This window comes from Natator depressus, chromosome 7 (assembly GCF_965152275.1).
Source record: "Natator depressus isolate rNatDep1 chromosome 7, rNatDep2.hap1, whole genome shotgun sequence".
Classification (NCBI taxonomy): Eukaryota; Metazoa; Chordata; order Testudines; family Cheloniidae; genus Natator; species Natator depressus.
The window spans coordinates 65,887,355-65,901,266 of record NC_134240.1 but is presented as its reverse complement, the minus strand read 5'-3'; the positions used below and the strand labels follow the sequence as shown (position 1 = coordinate 65,901,266).

Below are 13,912 nucleotides of genomic sequence, written 5' to 3'. Positions count from 1 at the left end.
GTGCAGAGAAGGGTTGCACTACGTGATACTCCGCATGGAACACATTACACCAGTGCTCTGTGAACGGTATGGGCTACTGTTACAGATTGATTGATGTAATTCATAGCACATGTCAATATTAAGAACGAAAAAACTGCATGGGAGATTTACCAAAAGTGGCACTGCCAACCAAAGTAGTCTGTGAACGGTTGTATCTGAGATATCTTATCAAGTCTTTGAAAGGCAGCTACTCATCACTGTCTAGGGTTTTCTCTTCACAATGGACAATCTCCTAGAAGGTAGAGAATGAAACTGTTTTACTAATGTCTATTGTGTGTCTCTGTCTCCAGAAAAGAGTTTGGAAAAACTTGTTCCATTTAAAAAATGTAATAAGCATGTCCAGGGGGGAAATTGAGGTTTTGTTGGTATCTGGACAGTAATTGATGCTGACAGTCAGGCCAGACTAGTGAGAGAGGGGATTGCTTTCAAGAGATGTAAGCAATTCACTTTTTTCCTCACTCGAAGATAAGACAACCTTATACTGCTTATGAGAAGTGTAAATCTAGAGATATTAAGCAAACTATTTATTTTGTTTTAATTCCACCTCCTCTCAAATAAATCTTACTTTTGCTAAGATTACTATTGAATGGGTAATTTCATGTAATTGCCCCCAGTGAGAAAAGAGAGTACTCCATCTCCTCTAAAGAGATGCCGAGGAGCAGGGTCAGCTTGAAAGGATTAAATTTTTATCAGTAAATATTCGTAAATGTCGATTTCACCATGCACACACAAACCTACAAAAAATATTTTGATCGATAATAGTAATTTGCACAAAGACAAATGCTCCTTGAGATTATATTAGAGTTTAAGGATATTTACTTTGTATATTTTGACAATTTATGTTTTAACGTTTATAAACCTTTAACTTCTTGAATCTCAATATCTGTTAATAAATAATTATTGTCTGACTCCCCCATAATTTCCAGAAACTGTGAAAATTTAAACTTGAAAAAATATTTTAAAATACTTAACAATAAAAATTGATAGCTATAAAAATTATAAAAAAAATAAAAATTGAATTCTGCCAAGTCTACCTATAACCCACCCCCTTGGGTCTCAATCAAGGCATATAGACAAACGTGTCCTCTCCCAGCGGTTTGGTTTGCCATCAGTCTGCAACAGGAGAACACAAGGGGAAAACCCAAAAACACCAAGAGATTTTGCAGTGGTGTTAGTCACAGCTCCCTGCTGATTTCCATGTCACGATTAAGGTGTTGGTTTTATCCAACAAAACCTTAAACAGTTTGGGCTCTGTCCATTGTAAAGGCCTCCTCTTTTCATGGCAGTTGTGATCAATGCTAAAGTAATCAAGCTCTTACTCCCTTTGTGTAAATGAGAGGGGGATGAGGATACTGCTCTCTTCAAATGGGCCTTGGCTCTGGAAATTAATTTCCTTTTTGATCCATCAGAGCCTTTTTTGATAACTTTTAGGGCCCATTTGTCCTTCCAGTCTTTCCTGGGAGATGTGATTTTAAAGAGTTGACTGCTGGCTTTGAGTCAATATGTAAATGTTTTTGCCCAATTACTGTTTTACAATATCGGACACAATGCTTGACAGAGTTATGAGCCCATTTAAAATTATTTAAAGGAAGAAAGATACAAACTTCCCAACATCATTTGTTTAATAATATTGCCCACCTCTCAAATCTTCTCCTTTTCCCAGACCCTAATGTACTCTAGACCCACTGGTTATTACAATTAATCATGTCCTACAGGAAAGCACACAACATGTTCATTAATAGAACATGTACACTTTAAGAAGTGGCAATAAACCAATAACTACAGACTGACTCTTGTTCCTCTAGGACAGCGGTCCCCAAACCTTAGAGGATCGCACCCCCGCTTACTCCAGCAGGGCCGCAGCTCGGGGGGCGGACGGGGAGGTGGACAGGTGTAAAGGGCTGCAGCTGGGGATGGGTCTGGGTCTGGGAGCGGGGCCATGGCCAGAGGCAAGGCTGGCACGGGGCCGTGGGTGGATCTATGCCGAGGCTGGGGATGAAGCCAGGTGCAGGAGCAAGGGGGTGCACCCCACACTTTGGGGATCTCTGCTCTAGAAGATGACACTTCAGAAGATTATTCCAACAACTACCCCACAACGCCCCACCAACTCAAAAAGCAATCACATTCTGCTAAATATGATGTGGAGCCAAAACTAACTTGTGGTTCTTGCCATCCGTGTGTACCTTGTACAGAAAAGTCACTCCTCTCAGCCTTTCCTGCTCTTGCCCACTGAAAAATTAAGAGCTTAAAGCAGCACAAAGTTATGTTTTATTCTAAAAGGGCCTATGGCGAAATAAAAAAAAATTGTCTGGAGAAGGGATGTTTGAGGAAAGGCCCAGTAACTACTGAGAGTGCTTAAATCATAGAACTGACGGACTGAAAAGAGAAGCTCTAGACAAGTGGTTTCCAATCACTGCTACACAGATACTTAGGCTTCTTCTGATTAGTGCTCTATGCTTTCCCATCCCCACCTTAATGATCTGCTTCTGTGCTAGGTCACCCCAGCGCCATCTTCCAGTTCAGCTGTTTATACTCTTCCCCACAATGGCACATGGGATTCCCACAGTCATGGTATGGAACAGTCCAAGCTCATTTGTGGGTGACATAACTGAATGGAAGGTGGTGGGCACTGGCTGAGAAAGTTGAGCAGAAAAGCTATGAACCAATGCTCAGTGTAGTATGTCATGAGGTACTTGTACTGCTACTGATTTTGCCACTGGACAAAAGTTATATAGGGGAGTGTTTTCAAAAGGCACAAAGGCACCAAATTCCCACTGAAAATCTATGGCAGCCAGGGGCCTAAAGCCTACCTGTGTCTTTGAAAATCTCCCCCTTTGTGACTTGCAATTCTCTGCAGAGAATTGTAACAGCTTTTCAGTAGCAATTAAAGTGCCTTTCTCTCTTCAAGGAGAATTCTACAGGATAGATGAGGAAGAGGACCAACGCTTCAGAAAAACAAACCAACCAACCATGTGGTGGCTGGAACCCTACAGTTTCCATCTTTTATTTGGATTTCTGAATGATAAAATGTACAAGGTACATGTTCATTAAAAACTCCACAAAGTATGTAAGTAACACATGTTTCGGACTGACCAATGTCACGTCCAAAGGTGTTTTCTGGAGCAGAAAGCTTGCTTTCATACCATGGTGATGGGAAACCTTAGAAAAAGACAGATTACATTGGAAAATCCACCCAGGTTTTGTCTCCCTGACACAGGGAGGGAGCATGCATGGCACTCTTCGAAAAATTGTACAAGCACCAGTGACTCAAGTGGCCAGGTTATATGTTTCTGCTTTGCCTTGGGTAATGTTTCTTGAAAATCTTTGCACACAATAACCTGTTTATTACACACTAGTTTTTATGTAGAATTGAATAAATTAAGGATTTTTCACCCAGCTGAGATTTACTCAAATTAACTTCTCTGTTTCTCTCCATTTCCCATTTCATAAAATGGGCTCCTTTTGGAGGAGAAAATGAAACAAGCTATAATATAGGTCAGGTGAGAAGTAAAACAAGTGGTACAATAAACCTAACACAAATCTGTGTCTTGGTAAGAAGATAATCCCAGAAGGTCTGCTTGTTACTCTAAGAGCTGATTTCTCCAATTGGCTGGGGTAGGTATTGTCCCTAGACCCACTCTGGAATGATGATCTCAGGAGAAAGGAATCATCACCATCAGTTCCAAGAAGAGGATCAACACACCAGAAAGCATGCTCCTCTCAGTGCTTTTCCTTTTATACTGTGATATATTTATACCCAGGAGAATGCTGCTCACGTGCAGCATCTGCTCTGGCCAGGGAGGCCCCTGCTGTTACCCAGTTTTACAACTGAGGCACAGGGAAGTCTTATGCTGGCTAAAATCCTCCCACATATTCTATAATCACAAGAAAACACATGAGCCAAGGAGGGTTGGGTTGTTTTAAAAAGTGTTCCTCAAATCCTGATTAAGCACCCGTCACATAATACATACATAATCAATAATAAATGCTTTTCATCCCTAGATCTCTCAGTGGTTTACCAAGAAGATCTGTATCATTATCCCCATCTTATAGCTAGGGCAAAAAAGTGACTTGACCAAGTTTACCCAGCAAACCAGTGGCAGGAGCTGGAACCCAAAGCCGATGCCCAGCACTCTATCCATTACAAGACACTGCCTCTCTTACCAACGTACATTTATATGGTGATCTGTCCATAGAGGAGCCTTGCAAAATTCTATTTGTCTAGTAATACATAATTAGTCATTTACATAATCATCATGTTCCCCCACCTTGGGTGGGCAAGCAGATTTTGTCCCTGGGCGTTCATTATAATTTTACAAGGCAGCCGTAGAGTAGGCTTCCAGGATTTTACAAACAATGGTGCTTTATTTTAGCTCATCGCTTTTCCAGCCTCTGCCCCCTCACTCCGTGTTTTAGACAGTAATCTCCTTAAGGTGCAGCCCATGTGTCTCCTATGTTCTATAAAGTGCTGTGTACATTTATGGCAAATATAAAGGTTTAATTAAATACATGACAATGAAAACAAGATGAGAAAGGGGTGCTGCCCTCATGCTGGGTGCAGCCCAGCTCCTCAGGACATGGAAAAGAAATGCTCCAATAAGAAATGCTGGAACACTGGTCTAGTGGTTAAACATTGGATTGAGAAAAAGGAGACCAATGGTGCATTCTTGGGCCTGTCACTGACCAGCTGTGTGACCTTGGTCAAATCAATGGATCTCTCTGTTCCTGTTTCTACTCCCAGCTTTTGTGTGACTTGTCTATTTGCACTGAGAGTCTTTTTGAACAGAGACTGTCTCTTACTACGTCTGTACAGTGCCTAGTAAACACAATGGGGGGCTCCCAATCAGTGTTCCCTCAAATTTTTTACATCATCACCTTCATATTGGTGGGGGTGGAGCTGAGGTGTTCGGAGTATGGAAGGGGCTCAGGGTTGGGGCAGAGGGTGGGGATGCAGGCTCTGGCTGGGGATGAGGAGATTGGGGTGCAGGAGGAGGCTCAGGGCTGAGGTGTGGAGGGATGAGGGCTCCAGCTAGGGGCGAAGGCTCTCTGGCGTGGGGTCAGGGATGAGGGGTTCAGGGTGAGGGAAAGGGCTCAGGGCTGGGGTGCAGATGATGGGTTTGGGAAGCAGACTGCCCAGGGGCTGCAGTGGGGAAAGAGGACTCCCCCAGCTGTCTCTCGCACCAGCAGCTCAGGGCTGGGGGAGAGGCACTTCTCCCCGGCTGCAGCAGCTCCAGCGGACCTGGTCCAGGCTGAGGGAGGGGCTCCTCTCCCCAGGCCGCAGCAAGTCCAGGGCAGCTCCACGCTGAGGCCGGCAGGGAGGGACGCCTCTCCCTGCCACGGCCAGGGCTGGATTAACTCTCCTGTGGGCCTGGGTTTATTAGATTTTGTGGGGCCCCTGTATACAAGTCTTTTTTCTAATTTAAAACAAAATTATCACAATTATGGCATCGAGGCTATTAATTCTATACTAAACTTGCCTTTTAATTAACATAAAGCCATTCTGTGTTTACATTTCAGTCTTAAAACATGTAGAATATAGTTAAGTTAATTCAAAATAGTCTACTTCATACCTTAGAACAGCTGTTATATTAGTTTCTTTCTGGGAGGGAGTTTGGGTGCAGGAGGGGACTCCAGGCTGGGGCAGAGTGTTGGGGTGCAGCAGAGGGTGAGGGATGCGGGCTCTGGGAGGGAGTTTGGTGCAGGAGGGAATTCTGACCTGGGGCAGGGGTTTGGGGTGCAGGATGGGGTGCGAGGTGTAGGCTCCGGCCGGGAGGCGCTTACCACAGGCGGCTCCCAGGCAGCGGTGCAACATGGCTCAGGCAGGCTGCCTGCCTGCCTGCCATAGCCCCACACCGCTCCCGGAAGCAGCCGGCTGCTGACACGTTTCTGCACACCCCTTGGGGGAGCAGGACAGTATGTCTCCGTGTGCTGCCCGTGCCCGCAAGCGCCTGGCCAATGGGAGCTGCAGGGATGGTACTGGGGGCGGAGAAAGCACACAGACCCTCCTTCTGCCTTCACCACCCCCACCAGGGGCCGTACAGACGTGCCAGCAGCCAGCCGCTTCCGGTGTGGGGCCATGGCATGCAAGCAGCCTTGCTGTGCCACTGGACTTTTAGCAGCCCCGAGATCACGATCGACTGGCAGAGACTCCAGGATCGACCAGTCTATTGCAATCAACAGGTTGGTGACCACTGAATTGTACATAATTATGGATTTATTTTTGTGGGGCCGCCCCTTAGCCCAAGGTCCTGTGCTGCAGCCCCTAAAGCCCCTGCATTAATCTGGTCCTGACAGCTCTGTGCTGGGGCCAGCAGGGAGGAGCGCCTCTTCCCACCGCAGCCCTGAGCCCCTGCGTGGGGCTTAATAGGCAGTTGCGTTGCCGCACATCTTAGAGGGAACTTAGCTCCCATCTCAATTGGGGATAAGACAATAATAATAATACTATGTAACAACCTTGCCTCTGTTCTTATCACCAAAGACCGAGTTTGAGAAGGGCAGCTACAGCAGAAAGCAGAAATACAGATTAGATGGAAGAGCACCAGTGACTGGACAGGCACTCTTTTGACAGTAGCACGGAGAGTGGGAGAGAGCCTCTGTTGTCTCAAACAGCCCCAGGTGGGGCTATACAAAACACTATACAGTTGCCAAGTATTATTGGTAGGAGTAACATGAACTGTCACCTGATTGGAAGTAAAGGAGAAGTGTAACCACTGCTTCTGTAGAGTTCTCCTTTTGGGGCCCAGAGGAGATGAAGACATTCCACATCCCATTTGCAGCAGCCAATGACTACACGCACATCCCACCAGGCATTTCATATGGAATATCTGCAATTCACTTTCTCTCACTGGCACCTGAGGAGGGACTGATAACTACAGTGTGCCGCACTGCAATTTGCCAAATTTGGGGGGTTTTGAAAAAAAAAAATTAAGCCAAAAAATAGGTGGGTGGGTTGAGCTGGAAGGTTTGACCAGCTATTGAGTTGGTCAGAATTTTTTGATTTCCGAAAAAATAAATAAATAAATAAATAAATTCAAAACAATAACAAAACTTAAAAAAATTTCATGACACCCCCCCCCCAGCCAATCATTTCTAATTGTTAATTATTTCTGTTTGAGTAAAGCCTAGAGCCCCCAGTCAAGACTGGGAGTCCATTGTGCAATGCACTGCGCAAGCACATAAAAAGAAACAATCCTTACTCCAAAGAGTTTATAATCCAAACAGAAAGGACAAGGGTGGGAAGGGAAGGAGAGGCACAGAAAGGTGAAGTAATTTGCCTACAGTTACAGAAGGTCAGTGGCATTGCCAAGAACAAAACCCAGATCACCTTAGCTCCCAACCCAGTGCCTTTAAATTGTCACAGTACTAGTGTCCCCGTTCATGTACATTTTGCTTATTTCAGGAGCAGGGTACGAGCCATTAAAGCTTTCCATAAATATTTAATGTTAAAGGAGTTTGTGAAAACAAAGTGTAATTTGGATGAAGCTGTTGCGTCCCCCATACTATCTTTCTGGGCAGAGGGGAAGGTTCTCAGAGAGCTGAAATCAGCAGACTGGCAGCTCTCTGACTTGGTGAAGGTAACGTAGCTGTATGTCAGCAGTGCCTGACAGCTTCCAGAGCCAATACCTCTGACAGATGGGCAGGACCATTTTAGACCTGGACTAGGAGAAGTGACAATGGAACCAAGGCGCCTAAGAGACTTAGACATGTTTTGAAAATGTTACCTGGTATAACTTCAGCCAGTGAGGGAAGAACATTTGCTAGAGTTGTTTCAGATGGTTCAGTCATGTCAGTATTAGGGGTGTTTGTGGAACGCAGGAGAATGTTTCTATGTGCTCATAGGGTCTCATAATTATTCAAAACACCTACATATTCTTGTTTAGATGGACCAACAGATACAGAGGTTAAGTGATGTGCTCAAGGGCACACAGCAAGTCAGTGCAGAACCAAGGTCTAATAACAGAACCCTGCCATCCTGACCCCAAGCCTCCTGCTCTGACTAGTAGAAAATATTTCCTTTAAAAAAATTAAAATTTACAATTCTAAATATTGAAAATACATCCTAGTACTAGCATAACTCTTTCAATGACTTACACTAATTGCCCTCATTTTTTCTCCTTATTACTATTACACATTTGTTCCCCATTTCAGAATGCTTGTGATTTTTTCCATAGATTCCTAACTCAAGACAATTTGCTTTTAAAATCCTGACTGTAATTAATCAATACAAATCATTAGCTAAAATCTAGCCAACCTAAACAAAGAGCATGAAATATTTACTTTACTACAATATCAACATATTAATAAGCAGACAATCTGGTGTAGGCTTTTGGGATTTTTCCTCTTTTTAGGCAAATTGTCAGGGAAAATTAAGTTTAAAAAACTGCAAGCTAGACAAACCAATATACCTCCAACCATGAAATTCCTACCTTTGAATTACATTCAACCATAGCATTTAAAAATATTGATTGTACCTAAATTCCCTCCTACACGAAAACGATTAAGAGAAGTTGGAGCGCTGAGAAAAATACTAGTTCCTCAAGAAAATGAAAGACAGCATGAATGGCAAGATCCTGACACCTTCACCCGAGCAGTCATTCACACTAGTAATCCCGTGTTAATGAGACCCTCTGATAAATAAGGTTTGCAAGTTTGGATTCAAAACAAACCTCTAAGGACAGGTCTACATGGCAATTAGACACAGGGGGCTGGGCAGTGCCAGCTGACTTGGGCTTGTGGGGCTCAGGCTCGAGGGCTCTTTAATTGCAGTGTAGCCCTTTGGGCTGGGGCCGAACTCAGGGACCCTCCCAACTCGCAGGGTCCTAGAGCCTGGGCTCCAGCCGCAACCTCGACACTGCAATTAAACATCCTCTTAGCCCAAGCCCTAAAAGCCCAAGTCAGCTGGCATGGCCCCAGCCTCGGGTTTTTAGTTGCAGCGTGGACATCCTGTGAGCCCCATACTTACTCCTGAGCGCTGATATGAATACAACAGAATATCATGCTTCCTGCCCCATTTATTTTATATGTAAGGTGCGTGGTGGGGAAGGGGGAGGGGGGGAAGAGCAGGGAGAGCGTTGTATGAAATCCTGCTCCTTCATTAGGATCTATTATCGTAATTTATCTGTGGGATGCGGTCACGCAATTCCCATTACAGCTGATGTGACCTATGCACAGAGGGGGGAAAAACAGACATGGGAGCATGCAAGTGATGCCACACCGGGCAATTCTAACTCTCAGGGGATGACGTTTCTGATGGCTATTGGCAGATGCCCTTGGCTCTTCATCAAGGCTCCCATCATTATTAACACATTGCTTGATCTCTTTAACATGCTCAATCATTGCCCAGATTTTAACTAATGCCAGGTCTACCATGGGAAGAGCTGGGGGGTGTGGGGTAAACGTGGTAGTTGGATCAGCCAATGTGGTGAAGGACCAGACTCCTGTGATACCAAAACCCCTTGGAAAAGGGTCCCCTGTTCTTTACAAACAACTTTCACCTCAGACCTGACAAACTCACGACAGCAGACACACGTCTTTCAGGATATTTATCCATAAAGGGTAACATGTAAGGTAGCTACAGAAAGCTCATAACTTGTCAAGATTCATAATCATTGTGAGATGTCTGTACGAATAACATTTAAGGAATAATGTCTTTCAATATAAAGTGTACTTTATGGACTTTGAAGTAACTGCAAACAATCAAAACCACTTGAAGGTAAAAAAGGAACTTTGCAAGACAGGGGTTCACCTTCTGTTAATGGGAACATAAGGCTGTTTTCAGTATAACACAGAGGGGGGAGAAGGCCACTGAATCCTTTCACTGAGGAGCCATCTTGAGGAGCAAGGTGTTCTCAGAAAAAATTGTATCCTAGTTCTTGAGAAACCAGCCAGCTCTGTATCAGAATGAACTTGATGGGGAAAACCTACTTTATTAGATAGGAAAGGTAACTATTAATAAAGTATAGATGCAGGTTCGCCTTTTGATTTTGTTTTGTATTGTAAACATTTGTTTCCATCACTCTCTCCTGTTTCTAGTTAAATCTTTATTGTTTCTTAAATAAACTGACTTTTGTTTTATAAATAAGTGCTCACAAGCACTGTGTGGTTCACAGGAGTGGTGGTCTAAAGTAAAACCAGTAAACTAGGGTATGCTGCACCTCGGGGAGCAGAGGATCTGGGATCTCTGTGAGTAGCCAGTATCAAGGGCTAGATAGCACGAGGGAACGATTCAAAGGCACTTGGGGATGGGGGTGCTCCTATTCTTAACCTGCAAGGCGAAGGTAGGGCTGGCATAGCCCAGAGGAGAGTGCGTGAGTAGCTGAAAGGCTGGTGGTGTCAGGGATCTGACATCCAGTCAGACACAGGCAAGACTCCCTCATGCTGGGGGGAGAGGGTAACAAGGTGACCCACAGTCCTGGCTGCCCCAAGAACTGTCGCAGTCCCCATTTTATTAGGAGGTCATGGAGTTAATTGGTAGGATAGCCTGGAATAGAATTCAAGTCACCTAATTCCCCATCCTGTGCTATTATTCAGGTTGAACATCACTGCTTCCCTCCTTTAAGGCTCACCTCTGCCAAGTGCTGAGTACCTCCTGCAAGGTGCCATGTGCTCTCAACATCCATTGACTTCCAGAGCAGCAGTCAGGTCACACAGGCATTGTTCAGTACCTTGCAGAGCCAGGCACCTCATTAGTATCTGAGCCAATCCACTCTCTCTCTATCTTGCTGGCACTCGTATCACAATTCACATTACTACTGCTTGGCACTTAAAATAGCACTTCATATTTTCAAAGCTCTGTACAAGCATTAACTTGAAACTAGCTCCATGTATGTACTAATATCAAAATCAGGACCAGCCCTCACTCAGCACAGCTAGTAACAACATAGAGTTTCCTCTGCAATCCAGAGGAATAGATATTTAGCAGAAATAGAAGTCCTAGACAGACTTTGCATAAAGATAGGTCTGATCAGTGGCAGAGAAGATTAGAGAGTTCCCGCCATGTGTCAATAATTACAAAAGAACAAAAGGCATCTGAAGTAAACATTGCTTCCAGGAAATTGGCAAGTACCAAGTGTGGTGTCCCTGAACTCTCAAAATCCCCAAAATTTTCTTTTCCTTTTTATACTAGATCTGAGCAGCCAGAGACAAAACATAGCATCCACACTCTCCTGTGTGCAAGTGAGCTACTTAGAAGGGGAATCAAAATGGATGTGGAAACATAACCCAGGCACTTTTGTAACTTCTTCAAAAAGAGAAAGTTTTACCTTTGCACTGTTCAGCGTTTAGGAATAAACTATGTGTCTGGTCTGAGTCACTGGTCGGACACTGCTGGCAAGACGTGTAATTTGACGACAAATGGATCTTGTAGAGCAAATTGCTCGCACTCTCTCTGCAAAAAAAAAAAAAAAATTAAGAGGAAAAGCAGATTTTTCACACAAAGTAAAAAAATGAGCCTTTGCTTGAGAAAAGTGACAGAAAAAGCTAGAGTTGTTCTCTCAAAAGAGAGAGATCTGTTTGGAAGTAGATTACACATCATCTTCTTATGCAGGTAATCTATGTTTTCATTGAGCAACTCAATTGTGCTGCAAGCACTTTTGCATGAATTGAAAGAAACTTTGATTTATCCAACTTGCCAGGTTTTGTTTAAGAAAAACAAAGCCATATCTTGCCTGTGAAGATGATAGTCACTATGACAGGGAAAGGCCAGTATTTTAGCCAAATATACAAAGCCCTTGCTGTCTGTCTTTCTCTCCTCCCCTTTCCCCCCCCTCCCCCAATCACCAGCCCAGCTTCAGAATGATCTCACATAGCATTGGTTGCAGCAGCCACTTCCAGCGCTGCACTTTGACCTGCTGTAAAGTTCTTTACTAGCTATGAATTACTTAGTAGATTCCTTACTGAGACTGTGTCTGCGCACACACGTGTGTGCACACACATCTGTATTTCCACTTTACACAAGACTTGCAAAATAAAAAAATCACTGAGTGATGTGGCAAAGGCTGCTTTTAAATTAACTCTCCCCCCGAAAAGCTTACAGAAAATAATTTAAACTCAACAGTCCTTAGAAATCATGTGTATGAGTTAGTGCATGTTTGTTAATTCAAAACTTCTTCTACACAGTCTAATATTTAATGTTGATTTCATATACAGAGGCCTCCATTAAAATCTGTACAGTTTTACTTTTCACAAGATTGATGCTGCCAGAGTATTTCCTGTACTTGGTATAAGGAATACCACTGCAATGTTAATTACCTGCAAACAGCAACTGCACAGTTTTTAATGGGGAGCACTGTCAGTCATACAAGGTTTTAACCAATTCATGCATACCCGGGTCACTTATATATCATTTATGTAGAACACCCTTTTTCTGCACCAACCCAGACTAAATTAGATCCATTCAACACTGAGGTTAATAATTACTAGTTATGGGGGAGAAAAAGAAGCAGAGAACTGGACTAAAGGTCACAAAATGATGTTGCACCTGGCTAGTGTGGTGACACAGAAATCATATAGTTTCCCCTAAAACTAGAAATAGTCCACAAAGCCCTGACTGACAATGCTATATGCTCGTAACGTTGTTTCAGACTACTGAAATCAAGACAGAGGATGTAGCGTCTAATGCCTTCCAGTTGAACAGAGGGGGCTGGGGGGACTTTTAATTAATTGAAGCCCGGATTCTCCATCTATGGTCTGAAGGCCATTCTCTCATGAGCCACAACTGACTGAGAACACCACCGGAGAAGAAGGAGTTTGGTAATTAGGAGGGCAGATAGGCCAGAGAGGGTTGCTCTCTGATGAACTGATCCACAGAATGACAGGTTTCAGAGTAGCAGCCGTGTTAGTCTGTATCCGCAAAAAGAAAAGGAGTACTTGTGGCACCTTAGAGACTAACCAATTTATTTGAGCATAAGCTTTCGTGAGCTACAGCTCACTTCACTCGGAATGCATCTGATGAAGTGAGCTGTAGCTCACAAAAGCTTATGCTCAAATAAATTGGTTAGTCTCTAAGGTGCCACAAGTACTCCTTTTCTTTTTAGTCTCTAAGGTGTCACAAGTACTCCTTTTCTTGATCCACAGAAGAGGAGGATGACGACAATTTCCCTTTCCTATTACCTAGAACGTTCACAAATATTTTAGTTGTGTGATGAAAAAGCCAAGCAGGAGGCGGGACCAGGAGAGTCAATGGTTTGGGAGTGCTTTAAAGAAAAAATAGGCCTACACCCACTGCTAGAACTCTACTGCTCCCTAAACTTTGGATGTTCCTACATGGAGGTATTTCAGAATTTGAGTTTTGCATCTTTGCCCTCTCTCCCAAAGGCAAAACCCAAATCCTGCCACTCCTGAATTCTGGGTGACAGAACAAAAAAAAGCATCCTCTACTGAATCAAGCACATATCTCTTTTAAAAGCCTTTACAAAATGCAAACATCCATAAAATCAGGAGATGCACAACAACTAACATTGATCTTAATCTCCACTGGAGGTCAGAGGAAACACCCTCAGTTTTAATTTACAACGAGTGAAGCAAACCAGAATGTTACACCAGCAGAGCTCCTCATTTTAAATCGGCCATGCTATTGCTGTTTGCATTAGAATTGAAAGAAAAAGGCATTGAGACATATCGGAATGAGCATGGGGTGGAAGCTAGAAGTTCCCTATCTCAAAGGCCTGCTTCTTCAGTAGACGTGACCAAGTCAATCAACCTCTCTGCCTCAGTCTTCCCCTATATAAAATGGGAGTGATAATCTTTACCACATCGGGACATTGGGAGGAATAATTAACAAACATCTGCAAAGTACTTTTAAAAAATGTCAAGCACTACATAAATGCTAAGTATTTCACATTATAATTATTTAAAATGCTAAATGGTTTAATTT

General features: G+C 43.6%; 1 protein-coding gene across 9 annotated transcripts in view; it reads right to left on the bottom strand.

Moving 5' to 3' along the window:
• The window catches only part of ZMIZ1 (zinc finger MIZ-type containing 1), a 478,186-nt gene that overhangs the window by 351,645 nt on the left and 112,629 nt on the right, over positions 1–13,912 (bottom strand). For all 9 annotated transcript variants that reach the window (XM_074958674.1, XM_074958670.1, XM_074958666.1 and 6 more), the window contains one exon: positions 11,301–11,425. The gene's annotated coding sequence lies outside the window, so the exon portion shown is untranslated. The remainder of the gene's footprint in view (positions 1–11,300; positions 11,426–13,912) is intronic.